Source organism: Chanodichthys erythropterus, chromosome 17 (genome assembly GCF_024489055.1).
Source record: "Chanodichthys erythropterus isolate Z2021 chromosome 17, ASM2448905v1, whole genome shotgun sequence".
NCBI classification, from domain to species: domain Eukaryota; kingdom Metazoa; phylum Chordata; class Actinopteri; order Cypriniformes; family Xenocyprididae; genus Chanodichthys; species Chanodichthys erythropterus.
The window spans coordinates 12,272,245-12,286,182 of NC_090237.1; positions in this window are offsets into that span (position 1 = coordinate 12,272,245).

Sequence of the window (13,938 nt, forward strand, 5' to 3'; positions counted from 1 at the left end):
TATCTTAAAGTGTAAGAGTATTGATCAAAGAAATGTAGACGGGAAGCTGAAAGATATCATGGATGTGAACAACATCTAGATTTAACATTATTATACATTATTTTTATATATAAAATTATAAATTTTTATTTATATATAATATATATACACACTACCATTAAAACGTTTGGTCAGTAATATTTTTTAAAGGATTAATAATACCTTAATCAATAAGGATGCATTTAATTGATAAAAAAAAAAATGACATTAATAATGTTGCAAAAGATTTCTATTTTTAAATAAATGCTGTTCTTTTGAACTTTCTATTCATCAAAGAATCCTGAAAATATCACGGTTTACACACAAAAAATAACTGTTTTCAACACTGATGATAAATGTAAAATGTTTCTTGAGCAGCAAATCAGCATAGTAGAATGATTTCTGAAGGATCATGTGACATTTTAAAATATATTAAAATACAAAACAGCTGTTTTAAATTGTAATAATATTTAACAATATTACTGTTTTTACTGTATTTTTTTTTTTTTTTGTATTTTTGTTGAGTATAAGAAAATAAAAGACCCAAATTTTTGACTGAAGTGTAAATATATATAAGAAATTCATGTTAAGGAAATGTTGACCAATCACAGCACATCTCTCACTCTTTTATTGCATTTCTCTTAAATAGTCCTGCATTGGCGTGATGGATGATGGTTAAAAGTACAATGTCGTTTAACACAAAGTCATAAAACCTGCATTTATTTGACTATGTAGTCCTATAGTTGAAGTAAATAGTTTTAGGTGAAGTACGTATCACCATGTGGGACAGTTTGAAATGTAAATGTCAGCTACCCATTGCAAGGAATTATGTTCAGAAGGGATAATGGCATGTCTGGACATAAGGAGTGTAACTAAGGCAACATTGATCACAATCTGTTTAACAGGGCAAAACTTTCCAATCTATCACATTCTAAATTCCCTAAAAAACAGCTGTCGAAATGTCCAAAATACAAGCATAAAGTGCTTTTCTTAAATTACAAATAAGAAAAAACTGCATTTCTGCACAAAAGCCATATCTTGTTTATAAGAGTCAAAAACATTAAGTGAACAAGAAAAAGTCTGCATCCTTTAAACAAATCACTGTCACTGGAAAAAAGTCCAGCATCAAAATGTCACTCCACATCACGTCAAAATAACTCAATCTTCTCCATCTTAACCTCTTACAAAGGCAACCTATGGTTTGAAGGATAAATAAAGTTCAAGTTATTAAAATCAATACAAATACCTTCAAGCCAGTGATCATACACATAACAAAACTACTCTCATTCACGAAAAACACTCTTAACATTAAGTTCAGAACACATACCAACAACAATAACAACAACAAAAGCTTTTTAAAACATGTTTCCTGCATGCCAGAGTGTTACAGCAGCAAGATCTCGGGATGGCGGCTATCATCCCTGTTGCTTACCCATACGGATCAAACCCTACAGGATACTGAAGCACAACATGCTCTTTCCCAGGACTCCCTTCACCACTGCTCGGGACGCACGGCCCCTCTCCTTCAGACCCCTCCGCCCGAGGGTCCGGATCCAGATCGGTGACCTCCATCTGACAGCACACTCCGGCTCAAAGTCCCACAGTCCCACAGCCTGACTATGTCCCACCGCTGGTCCTTTCCCCGAGCAGCATAGAGTGCCCAGAAACCCCTAGTTAATATTTCAGCAGCCTGGAGCAGGTAGTCACTCATTCATCCGTTTATTCATCCCTACAGCCGGTCAGCATCTCCCTCATGTCACACTGGGATGCAGTGGTGTCATCGGTGGGCTCACATAGTGGCTCGGTGACATAAGTAGTCCTGCCTCTGCAGCTCCGTTGAGAACACACACACACACACACACACACACACACACTGCTGACCAGCCTCCCGGACCGCACCGCCACTCCTGCTCTCTCACACTCTATGCTGCTCCTCCAAGTTCTCTAATCATTAGCATGTCCGTCACTTTTTTTCCCTGAAGGGGGTGTTGGCTGGACACCACCTGACTTGTCAAATAAGTCTAAGGTGGATAATTTGCCCAGAAACTGGCACTTAATTGCCAGCAATGAATTACACTTAATGTTGTTTTTGTTTTGCACAGGTTTTAGGAATGCAGAAATAAATATTCATAGTAATATACATACATACATACATATGCATTATATATATATATATATATATATATATATATATATATATATATATATATATAAACAAAATAGCAGTAATAATAAAAATTTTTAATTAAATAAAAATTAAAAGATAAAAGATAAGAAATCTTAAAAAATAAAAAGCAATTGCAAATTTAATAATAGAAATACAATAAATTTAATTATAATTATTTATAATAGATTATCAATTAAATATAATATAATTATTTAATAATAACAATAATAATATGTTTTAATCATTTAAACAATATATGTTTAGAGAACAGTTAAAAATTTGAACAAGCCAATATCCAAGTCGACTGTAAATAAATCATAAATCTTCCGTCCGATCGATCGATCAGTCAGTATAAACCCATTAAAACAACAGGTGCAAAAGTGTAGCAATAGGCTGCAGTTTCTGAAATCACGCTGCCCATCAAAGCTTCCATGTCACAAAAAAACAGATTTATAAACTCTCACGCACAAGCTCTTACCTTTAATGGTGATGATGGGCGATTTTTGAAAGTGATCCCTCAGATCTCGATGGGTTGATGATCCGAGCTGATGTCGCTTCAGGATCCAGATTATCCCGCTGCTAAAATCTGGATCATAGACTGTCGCTGAATTATGAGGAAATTCTCCAGATCTCATTCGCGATTGTACACACAATTATTTTTAGCCATCGGGTGCGAATGTCAGTGGACTGTGGTCCTTTTCCTGATGGTTATCCGAAAAAAATACGTCCGACTTCCAGCCAAAAGCAGTAAAACCAGTTGGACTTTTCCTCCAACTCCAATCAGCTCTAATGAGCCCCTGGATGTTTCAGTACTTCCATGATCTAAGCGAATTCCTGCTCATAGTTCCCGAGCTTAATTGATTCACATCGCAAAAAGCTGCTTATAGATTTTCGACTGCCACACACAGACACGAGCCTCATAAAAGCAATCAATAAACATCGCTGTCAAATCAGCAGTCCAGCTGGATATTTTTGTCCACGAGCTGTCGCTGGGCATTAACGGTCACAAAACAAGAAATAGCAGGTTCCTATGAGAAAGAAGCAGATAGATTCCTCACAGAATATGAATTAACCCATTGAACACACTGACTGACTGTCTGACTGACTGCGCGTTCGAGTCATTAGTCAGCGGGGTCCAGCCTACTAGCTCATACTGTCATTCATCCGCAGGTGAGCGCTGGGATCAGGTGGAATTAGAGATAGGGAATATCACATCATCTTTTGCAGGGATACGACGTTTCTGCTATTTTTACATGAGAGTTTCTATCTATCTATCTATCTATCTATCTATCTATCTATCTATCTATTTATCTATCTATCCACCATCCATCAGCCCATAATCCATCCATGCATCCATCCATCCATCAATGCATTCATCCATCCATCCACCATCCATCCATCAGCCCATAATCCATCCATCCATCCATCCATCCATCCATCCATCCATCATCTACCTAGCTGTCTGTCCATCCATCCATCCATCCATCCATCCATCCATCCACCTATCTGTCCATCCATCCACCCATTAGCCCATAATCCATCCATGCATCCATCCATCAATGCATTCATCCATCAATGCATTCATCCATCCATCTGTCTATCCAACCATCCATCCATCCAACCATACATCCATCTACCTATCTGTCCATCCATCCACCATGCATCCATCCATCCATGCATTCATTCATCCATCCATCCATCCATCAGCCCATAATCCATCCATGCATCCATCAATGCATTCATCCATAAATCCATCCATCCATCATCTACCTATCTGTTCATCCATCCATCCATCCATCCACCTATCTGTCCATCCATCCACCCATTAGCCCATAATCCATTCGTGCATCCATCCATCAATGCATTCATCCATCCATCTGCCCATCCAACCATCCATCCATCCATCCATCAGCCCATAATCCATCCATCCCTCCATCAGCCCATAATCCATCCATGCATCCACATCCATCAATGCATTCATCCATAAATCCATCCATCCATCCATCATCTACCTATCTGTCTGTCCATCCATCCATCCATCCATTATCCACCTATCTGTCCATCCATCCACCCATTAGCCCATAATCCATCCATGCATCCATCCATCAATGCATTCATCCATCCATCTGCCCATCCAACCATTCATCCAACCATACATCCATCTACCTATCTGTCCATCCATCCATCCATCCACCATGCATCCATTCATCCATGCATTCATCCACCCATCCACCATCCATTCATCAGCCCATAATCCATCCATCCATCCACCTATCCATCCATGCACCCATCCATCAAAGCATTCATCCGTCCATCTGCCCATCCATCCAACCAACCATCAATGCATCCATTCATCCATGCATTCATCCATCCATCCATCCATCCATCCACCATCCATTCATCAGCCCATAATCCATCCATCCAACCATCTACCTTTCTTCCCATCCATCCACCCATCCATCCATTAGCCCATAATTCATCCATCTATCTATATATCCATCCATCCATCCATCCATCCATCCATCCATCCAATTAAATATCTATGCATGTAATAATATTTGATAGATACTGACAAGAGAAAGACCTTTTCATTGTATAAAAATTGTATTGTAACCTGTATCAATCACATGTAAACATTTTTTAAAACATTCTGACATTAGCATTACAATATTAAATTCTACATTATACATTCAAAGGTTTGGTGGTCTATATCATGGATTTAACCCAAGATTTAAGTTTGGGAGGGACCAAATATAAGAATTTTAGAATTGGTAATTGAAAACCCCTTACTGATTGACTCAATGGAGCCTAAAATACCTGGACAAAGCTATTTGTTAACATTCTCATTCATCTCATTGGGTAATTGAATGGTTCTGTTTTTGAGCCAATAAACTGTGGTGTAAACATCATGTGATGAATCACTCTGCAAACACATGAAAATGTCATGACAATGCTGATTGGTGCAAAACAAGAACACACAGCCTCAAGCCCTTCAGGGGAGCAGGGGAAAATATGAGCTTTTTACTTCAAGCTTTTAAGGGACCAACAAAAATACTGCACTGGTTATAATAATAATAATAATAATAATAATAATAATATAATAAAATATATTTATATTTACACATGTACAGACATGCACACACAGGCCATCAATGAGGAAAGATGATATTAGCCCACAGAGTGTGTAGTTAAACTACCATCTACTATCAGGGCTAACTGGTCAATCCAAAATCTGACCCAAGGGATTGACCACTAACCTAAATATATTTGAACATATATAGCAGTTACAGCATAGGTCTATTCCTTAAAATGACCATTAGCTGATATAAACTTCAGAAGTGAAATATTATAAGCTATAATCTAATATTTATATGAATTAAATAAAGTGCAAACAAATATGAAAGGTCACCAGCCTCGTCACTCGTTTTATACCAGCTGATGAGTAATAAAAGACTTCAGGTCAGTGCATTGAGGCTTCAGGTTTTTTCAAGGTAAGGCATGCTATATAAATAAAATGTAATATTTTCATGATTTAACATGAAATGATATCAATACCTGTAGCAAAAGCAATCTCTCTTATTCAGAATAGCTGTGTCAGGACAGAACTATGAAGGAGTGTTTGTGTGTGAGGTCCTGGTGTTATGAGGACAAAATGTCCCCACAAAGATGTAAAAATCCAAAATTCTTGTCCTTGGGGACATTTATTGGTCCCCATGAGGAAAACAGCTTATAAATCACACTAAGAGATGTTTCTTGAAAATGTAAAAGTGCAGAAAGTTTTCTGTGATTGGTAAGTTTAAGGGTAGGGATAGGGTTAGGGGGTAGAATATACAGTTTGTACAGTATAAAAACCATTATGTCTATGGAATGTCCCCATAAAACATGAAACCCATCGTGTGTGTGTGTGTGTAGAGGAAAGCCAGCATGCACCTCAACCCTGGAAACTTAATGAGTGCTGATAAGAAAAAAGAACAGGAAATGGGCAGAAAACCACTACAAAACACACAAGAAAACATTTCAGTAATCAGCAAAGCAATCAGCACAGTATGAACCCACAGCCCTGTGAAAACTGACAAAGAAGTGAGCCTACTCATTCATCAAAGCACACAGAGATCATGTATACTGCCATGAATCAAAGAGAGAGCTTCATGATCCTGAGTCACAGATGTGATCAATTGAATGGTCAGCATGAGACACAATGATCATGCTTGAAGAACACTCACAGTTTTCTTTTTGGACAATCGTAAACATCTAGTAATCTATTTTACAAGTAGTTGTGGAAGCACTGTGACAAATTGCTTTTGTTCCTCTGTTAAGTCACTTTAAATAAAACCATCTGCCGTTTTTTTTTTTTTCTCTCCGTTTTGTGATGTATATCCAAGTTGAAACAGATTAAAAAAAAAAAAAAAAAAAAGGAGGATGGAGACCTGAATAAACCCGGTTGTTGATTGGATGCAGGCAGATCTGAATGTGAGCTTGCAGTCAATTATAATAAGACATGGGCAGGGTTTATAAGTATGAAATGATTGGAGAAGTCTGGCATATGTCACCAGATAAAGTAAAAAAAAAAAAAAAAAAAAAAATTAATCATGTGCAGTTATGTATGGATGAAATGTTTGCAATAAGATCAATTATGCATTTAGAAAATGGGCGAATTTCCATTTCATGCCGACTTTAAAACAGTTTTACAAAATGCTTTTATAAAATAAAACAGTAAAACCAAACTAAGAGAATGAGAATAAAAAAATAGAACTAAAAGAATAATACAACTTATATATGGGGCTGTTGAATGCTTGAATCTGATTGGTTGAATAAAGTCCTAAGGTGTGCAATTATTTTCAGGGAAACACACAGCTAAAGTAGAATAGGCAGGTATTGACCGTATTAGAGCTTAATAATAATAATAATAATAATAATAAAATATATTTATATTTACACATGTACATACACACACAGGCCATCAATGAGGAAAGATGATTTTAGCCCACAGAGTGTAGTTAAACTAAGCATCTGTACCATCAGGGCTAATTGGCCCATCCAAAATCTGACCCCAGGGATTGACCACTAACCTGAACATATTTGAACATATATAGCAGTTACAGCACGGGCCTATTCCTTAAAATGACCATTAGCTGATATAAACTTCAGAAGTGAATGTTATAAGCTATAATCTAATCATATATGAATTAAACGAAGAGCAAACAAATATGAAAGGTCACCAGCCTTGTCACTCGTTTTATTTTTAAGGTATGCAATTATTTTCAGGGAAACGCACGGCTAAAGTAGTATAGGCAGGTCTTGACCGCATTGCAGATCCATATCACTTCGCCAAATGATTTCAGTTATTTCAATAGGTCCTACAGCCTACAACCGCAAAACAAACAAAACACACGACGACACCGAACAAACAAATAAATATAGTAAACAACAGGATGAAAACGACAAATTATTATCACGGTTTTTGCCACAAAACTTGTTTTATTGTGTCCTGAAATTGCATTCTCTCGCGCGCTTGCTCTCTCTCTTTCAAACATACACACACATATACTGTACGGACACACAGCGCTGCTCTGACAAATCAGTAAAATAGTTTAACAACTTAAAAGCTAACTTACATGACATTTCTTCTCACCAGCGAGGTAATAACTGTGCGGTTCTTGTGGTAGATAAACTTATAGTTTCACTATTATTCACTGTTCCCGTTAGAGAAGTACAGACTCAGGTAAGTTAGGCTAATTCACATATGCTTATTCTATCTCTCTCTCTCTCTCTCTCTCTCAACTGCGTTAAAGGGTTAGTTCACCCAAAAATGAAAATAATGTAATTTATTACTTACCCTCATGCCGTTCCACACCCGTAAGACGAATTAAGATATTTTAGTTGGAATCCGATGGCTCAGTGAGGCCTTCATAGCAAGCAATGACATTTCCTCTCTCAAGATCCATAAAGGTACTAAAAACATATTTAAATCAGTTAATGTGAGTACAGTGGCTCAATATTAATATTATAAAGCGACGAAAATATTTTTGGTGCGCCAAAAAACAAAACAAAATAACGACTTATAAAGTGATGGCCAATTTCAAAACACTGCTTCAGGAAGATTCGGAGCATAATGAATCAGTGTGTCGAATGTGCTTTTCGGAGCGCCAAAGTCACGTGATTTCAGCCGTTGGCAGTTTGACACGCGATCTGAAGCAGTATTTTGAAATCGGCCATCACTAAATAAATTATTTTTTTTATTTTTTTTATTTTTTGGCACACCAAAAATATTCTTGTCGCTTTATAATATTAATATTGAACCACTGTACTCACATGAACCGATTTAAATATGTTTTTAGTACCTTAATGGTTCTTGAGAGAGGAAATGTCGTTGCTCCCTATGCAGGCCTCACTGAGCCATCGGATTTTAACTATCTTAATTTGTGTTCAGAAGATTAACAAAGCTCTTACGGGTGTGGAACGGCATGAGGGTAAGTAATAAATGACAGAATTTGAGATGCTAAGAAATTGGTCCCACACACAAGATTTTTGTTGAAATCCGATGGCTCAGTGAGGCCTGCATAGCCAGCAATGACATTTCCTGTCTCAAGATCCATTAATGTCCTAAAAACATATTTTAACCAGTTCATGTGAGTACAGTGGTTCAATATAAGCAACGAGAATATTTTTGGTGCAGCAAAAAAAACAAAAAACAATGACTTATATAGTGATGGCCGATTTCAAAACACTGCTTCATGAAGCTTCGGAGCGTTATGAATCTTTTGTGTCAAATCAGCGGTTCGGAGCCCCAAAGTAATGTGGTTTCAGCAGTTTGACATGCGATCCGAATCATGATTCGATACGCTGATTCATTTATGCTCCGAAGCTTCATGAAGCAGTGTTTTGAAATTGGCCATCACTATATAAGTCGTTATTTTGTTTTTTTGGCGCACCAAAAATATTCTCGTCGCTTTATAATATTAAGATAGAACCACTGTACTCACATAAACTGATTTAAATATGTTTTTAGTACATTAATACATCTTGAGAGAGGAAATGTCATTGCTGTCAATGCAGGCCTCACTGAGCCATCGGATTTCAACTAAAATATCTTAATTTGTGTTCTGAAGATGAACGAAGCTCTTACGACTGTGGAACGGCATGAAGGGGAGTAATACATTACATTATTTTCATTTTTGGGTGAACTAACCCTTTAAAGAATAATGCACACCCGCTTCGCGTCGTGGCCGCATCTCCGCCTCTGGTGTGCGTTATTTTCTAAGAATCCAACGGCCCATCGTCAATTATTTTTTACACAATCCATAAAACAAAAAACAAAACAAAACAAAATAGAACTAATAGAATAAGAAAATAATATATGCTACATAAAACTTGGCAGATTATTCTTTTCATAATTAAAAAAAAAACATTTTAAATTTGTTTCATTTGTCTATTGTTATAAAAATTATTTCATAAAAATTATTTATTCACTTATTTTACAACTAAAAAATAATAAATAAATAAAATGCACAATCAAGCATAGTAGTTTTTCAGAAAATGTAAAAAAAAAAAAAAAATCTAGTTGGAACTTTTATTTTGAAGCTCAAGAAGTACCATTTATGGTCATCTACCATCCTTCATAACAGTTAACACAACAGGACATGCTACAATCAATCAGTATATCAGGGATGGACAACTCCGGTCCTGGAGGGCCAGTGTCCAGCAGAGTTTAGCTCCAACCCTAATCAAACACACCTGAACCAGCTAATCAAGGTCTTTAGGATTAGTAGAAAGTTATAGGCAGGTAAGTTTTTACCAGGGATGGAGGTAAACTTTGCAGGACACTGGCCCTCCAGGACCGGAGTTGTCCATCCCTGCAGTATATAATCCTAAATAAAACCGGACTCCTGGGATTGACCATTAATGTGAACATATTTGAACATTTATAGTGGCAACAGCCCTGCTCTATATCTTGAAATGACCACTAGCTGATATTGTTAGCTCATTGTTCAAAAGATTTCTAAACCCCGCACGCTCCCTCTTCACAGTGAACATCTTGAGCATGTTATGACCCATCACATCGGACCACATAACTAACACAACGCAACTGAAACCAATTCACTCGATCTCTCACACACAGCGCACACAGTGATATAATGATGTGATAATTAAAATCCCCCTCATTTCTCGGCCTGAGTGTCCTCTAAATTCTTCCACCAGCTGACTCACACACAGGGGCTGAATCAGTGACTCACACACACTTTGTGAAGCATGCTGGGATTTTTCTTCAGACATCAGTCACAAAGAGCAGCAACAGGATAAGCTGACCTCAAAGTTAAGCCCGAAATGAACCTGACAACCGGCTGATATTGATGACGACACTTTGAAAAAGCACTTCCTCCAAAGCAAAGCTTAAACTTCAGCGATATCATAATCATAAATGGAGAGAACATTTTTAATACTGGATTACCTGTCATATTACGCAGCTGAATTGGGAAACAGCAGCTAAAGGTAGAGTTTATTGGAGCTGAGAAATGACTCCGGTTATGAAATAAGGAAATCACAATGTTATTCCTGTCAGACCGGCAGAGAAGATTTACTGAAGTCTTAGCCGTTCCAAACACACTTGCTTTTTACCTGTCTCTCGAAATGTAGTAACTGCAGAGTGATGCGAAGCTTTTTATCCGGTTTAACGCTCGTCTCAATTTTGCTTCACAAAGTGAGTCTGTCACAGCATGTGAATATGCTTTGAAAGAAATAAAAAAAGAGATTCATTCATTCTCATTAGCTAAGTAGGCAAACCTGACATGCTCCAGCTAGTGCACGGACCTAGACACAAATGTACACTGTAAAAAAAAATCCCGTTGTTTCTACGGAAAAATACCGGCAGCTGTGGTTACCACAACAATACTGTAAAAATTACATCAAACCACGGAGTTACATGTGAATTTTACATTTTAAATCTGTTAAATTTACGGTAAAATAACGTATTTCATTAACTGATATAATGTTAATTTTCCAACCTGATGAAGTACTAATATCTGTTTTGTACCTTTATAATACACTGACAGCCACCAAACACAGTGGTGATAAGAGTCACATGATGAAACAAAGTTCATCACAAGCAGCTTTTCCACAAGCTGAGAAACACAATATTAATATACAGAAGGAGCACACAGTGTCATTCACACACACAATAAACTCCATCATGGTAACATGCATGACATTTTAAAAATGCAATAAACATTAATTTAACAACATTAGATGTAACATAAAACCCTAATGTACATAACTGATCGTTATTTCAACGAAAATATATCAAATGTGAAGTGTCACGCAGGGAATTGTGGGAATGTCAATATACGGTTTTTCACTGTAAATTTTACAATGAATTGTTATTTTTCACTTCCAAAAACTGTGAATTTAACGGTATTTTACCGTAAAATTACATTAAATGTACCATTAGATCTATTACAGTTATTCACTGTATATAGTACGGAAACTTTCTGTAAACCAATCAACAGTTTTTCACCGCAGCATTTTTACAGTCTTTTACTGTTAAAATCACGGTCATTTTTTACAGTGTAGTGTGCCTGTTGTTATACAAAACTTTTACGCAGCAGTGACCAAACAGTTGTTTTCTAAATCAGCAGTTTTACTTATTAATTTACTTACCTTAATTTGACTTGTTTCACAAAATAAATGTATTTGTATAGCGTAGTAGGCTGTACATTGTTTAAAAGCACCTTCACAGAAAATCATGATGTTAAGGTTTATAATATCTTAATATTTTCGTGCCGATAATATTTATACACTGCTCAAAAAAATTAAAGGAACCCTATTTAATCAGAGAATAGCATCAAGTCAGTTAAACTCCTGGGATATTGATCTGGTCAGTTAAGTAGCAGAGTTAATCAGTTTCAGCTGCTTTGGTGTTAATGAAATTAACAACAGGTACACTAGATGCACAACAATGAGATTACCCCAAAAACAGGAATGGTTTTACAGGTGGAAGCCACTGACATTTTTTTCCCTACTCATCTTTTCTGACTGTTTTTCACTAGTTTTGCATTTGACTAGGGTCAGTGTCACTACTGGTAGCATGAGACAATACCTGGACCCTACAGAGGTTGCACACGCAGTCCAACTCCTCTAGGATGGCACATCAATATGTGCCATTGCCAGAAGGTTTGCTGTGTCTCCCAGCACAGTCTCAAGAGCATGGAGGAGATTCTAGGAGACAGGCAGTTACTCTAGGAGAGCTGGACAGGGCCGTAGAAGGTCCTTAACCCATCAGCAGGACCGGTATCTGCTCCTTTGTGCAAGGAGGAACAGGATGAGCACTGCCAGAGCCCTACAAAATGACCCCCAGCAGGCCACTGGTGTGAATGTCTCTGACCAAACAATCAGAAACAGACTTCATGAGGGTGGCCTGAGGGCCTTACATCCTCTAGTGGGCACCGTGGAGCTCAATTGGCTTTTACCATTGAACACCAGAATTGGCAGGTCTGCCACCTGCGCCTTCAGATGAGAGGAGGTTCACCCTAAGCAAGTGACAGACGTGAAAGGTTCTGGAGAAGCCGTGGAGAATGTTATGCTGCCTGTAACATCGTTCAGCATGACTGGTTTGGTGGTGGGTCATTGATGGTCTGCGGAGGCATATCCATGGAGGGCCAATAGGCTAGACCAGGGTTCCTCAAATCCGGTCCTGGAGGGCCACTACCCTGCTGAGTTTAGTTTCATCCCTAATCATACACACCTGAACAAGCTAATTAGGGTCTTCAGAGTTACTAGAAAATTGCAGGCAAGTGAGTTTGATTGGGGTTTGAGCTAAACTATGCAGGACAGTGGCCCTCCAGGGCTGGATTTGAGGAACCCTGGGCTAGACAATGGCACCCTGACTGCCATTAGGTATCGGGATGAAATCCCTGGACCCATTGTCAGACCCTACGCTGGTGGGTCCTGGGTTCCTCCTGGTGCACGACAATGCCCGGCCTCATGTGGCGAGAGTATGTAGGCAGTTCCTGGAGGATGAAGGAATTGATACCATTGAATGGCCCCCACGCTTGCCTGATCTAAATCCAATAGAACACCTCTGGGACATAGTGTTTCGGTCCATCCAACGCCGCCAGGTTGCACCTCAGACTGTCCAGGAGCTCAGTGATGCCCTGGTCCAGAACTGGGAGGAAATACCCCAGGACGCCATCCATCGTCTCATTAAGGGTATGCCCCGACATTGTAAGGCATGCCTAAAGCACATGGGGGCCATACAAACTACTGAGTACCATTTTGAGTTGCTTCAATGAAATTTCAGCAAAATGGACTAGCCTGCTGCATCATTTTCTCATTTTGACTTTGAATTCAGTCCTCTGTAGGTTGATCATTTTCATTTCCGTCAAACGATGTGGCATCCTTTAATTTCTAAAACATTACCCAGTCCATATCAGTATATCCAGCATGATATTTTTCCCCATTGAGATCTAATGTGTTTTCAAAGTGTTCCTTGAATTTTTTTGAGCAGTGTATTTTGCGACAATATACACAACCAAGCAGCTGAGATTTGCCATATAGGATATATATATATATATATAGGATATAATATATATATATTATATATATTATATATATTATATATATATATATATATATATATATATATATATATATATATATATATATATATATATATATATATATATCACATTACATGAGTGAACTGTAAATATGCAGGTTCAATTGGATATACTTATATTTCAAAATTTATATTCAGAGGT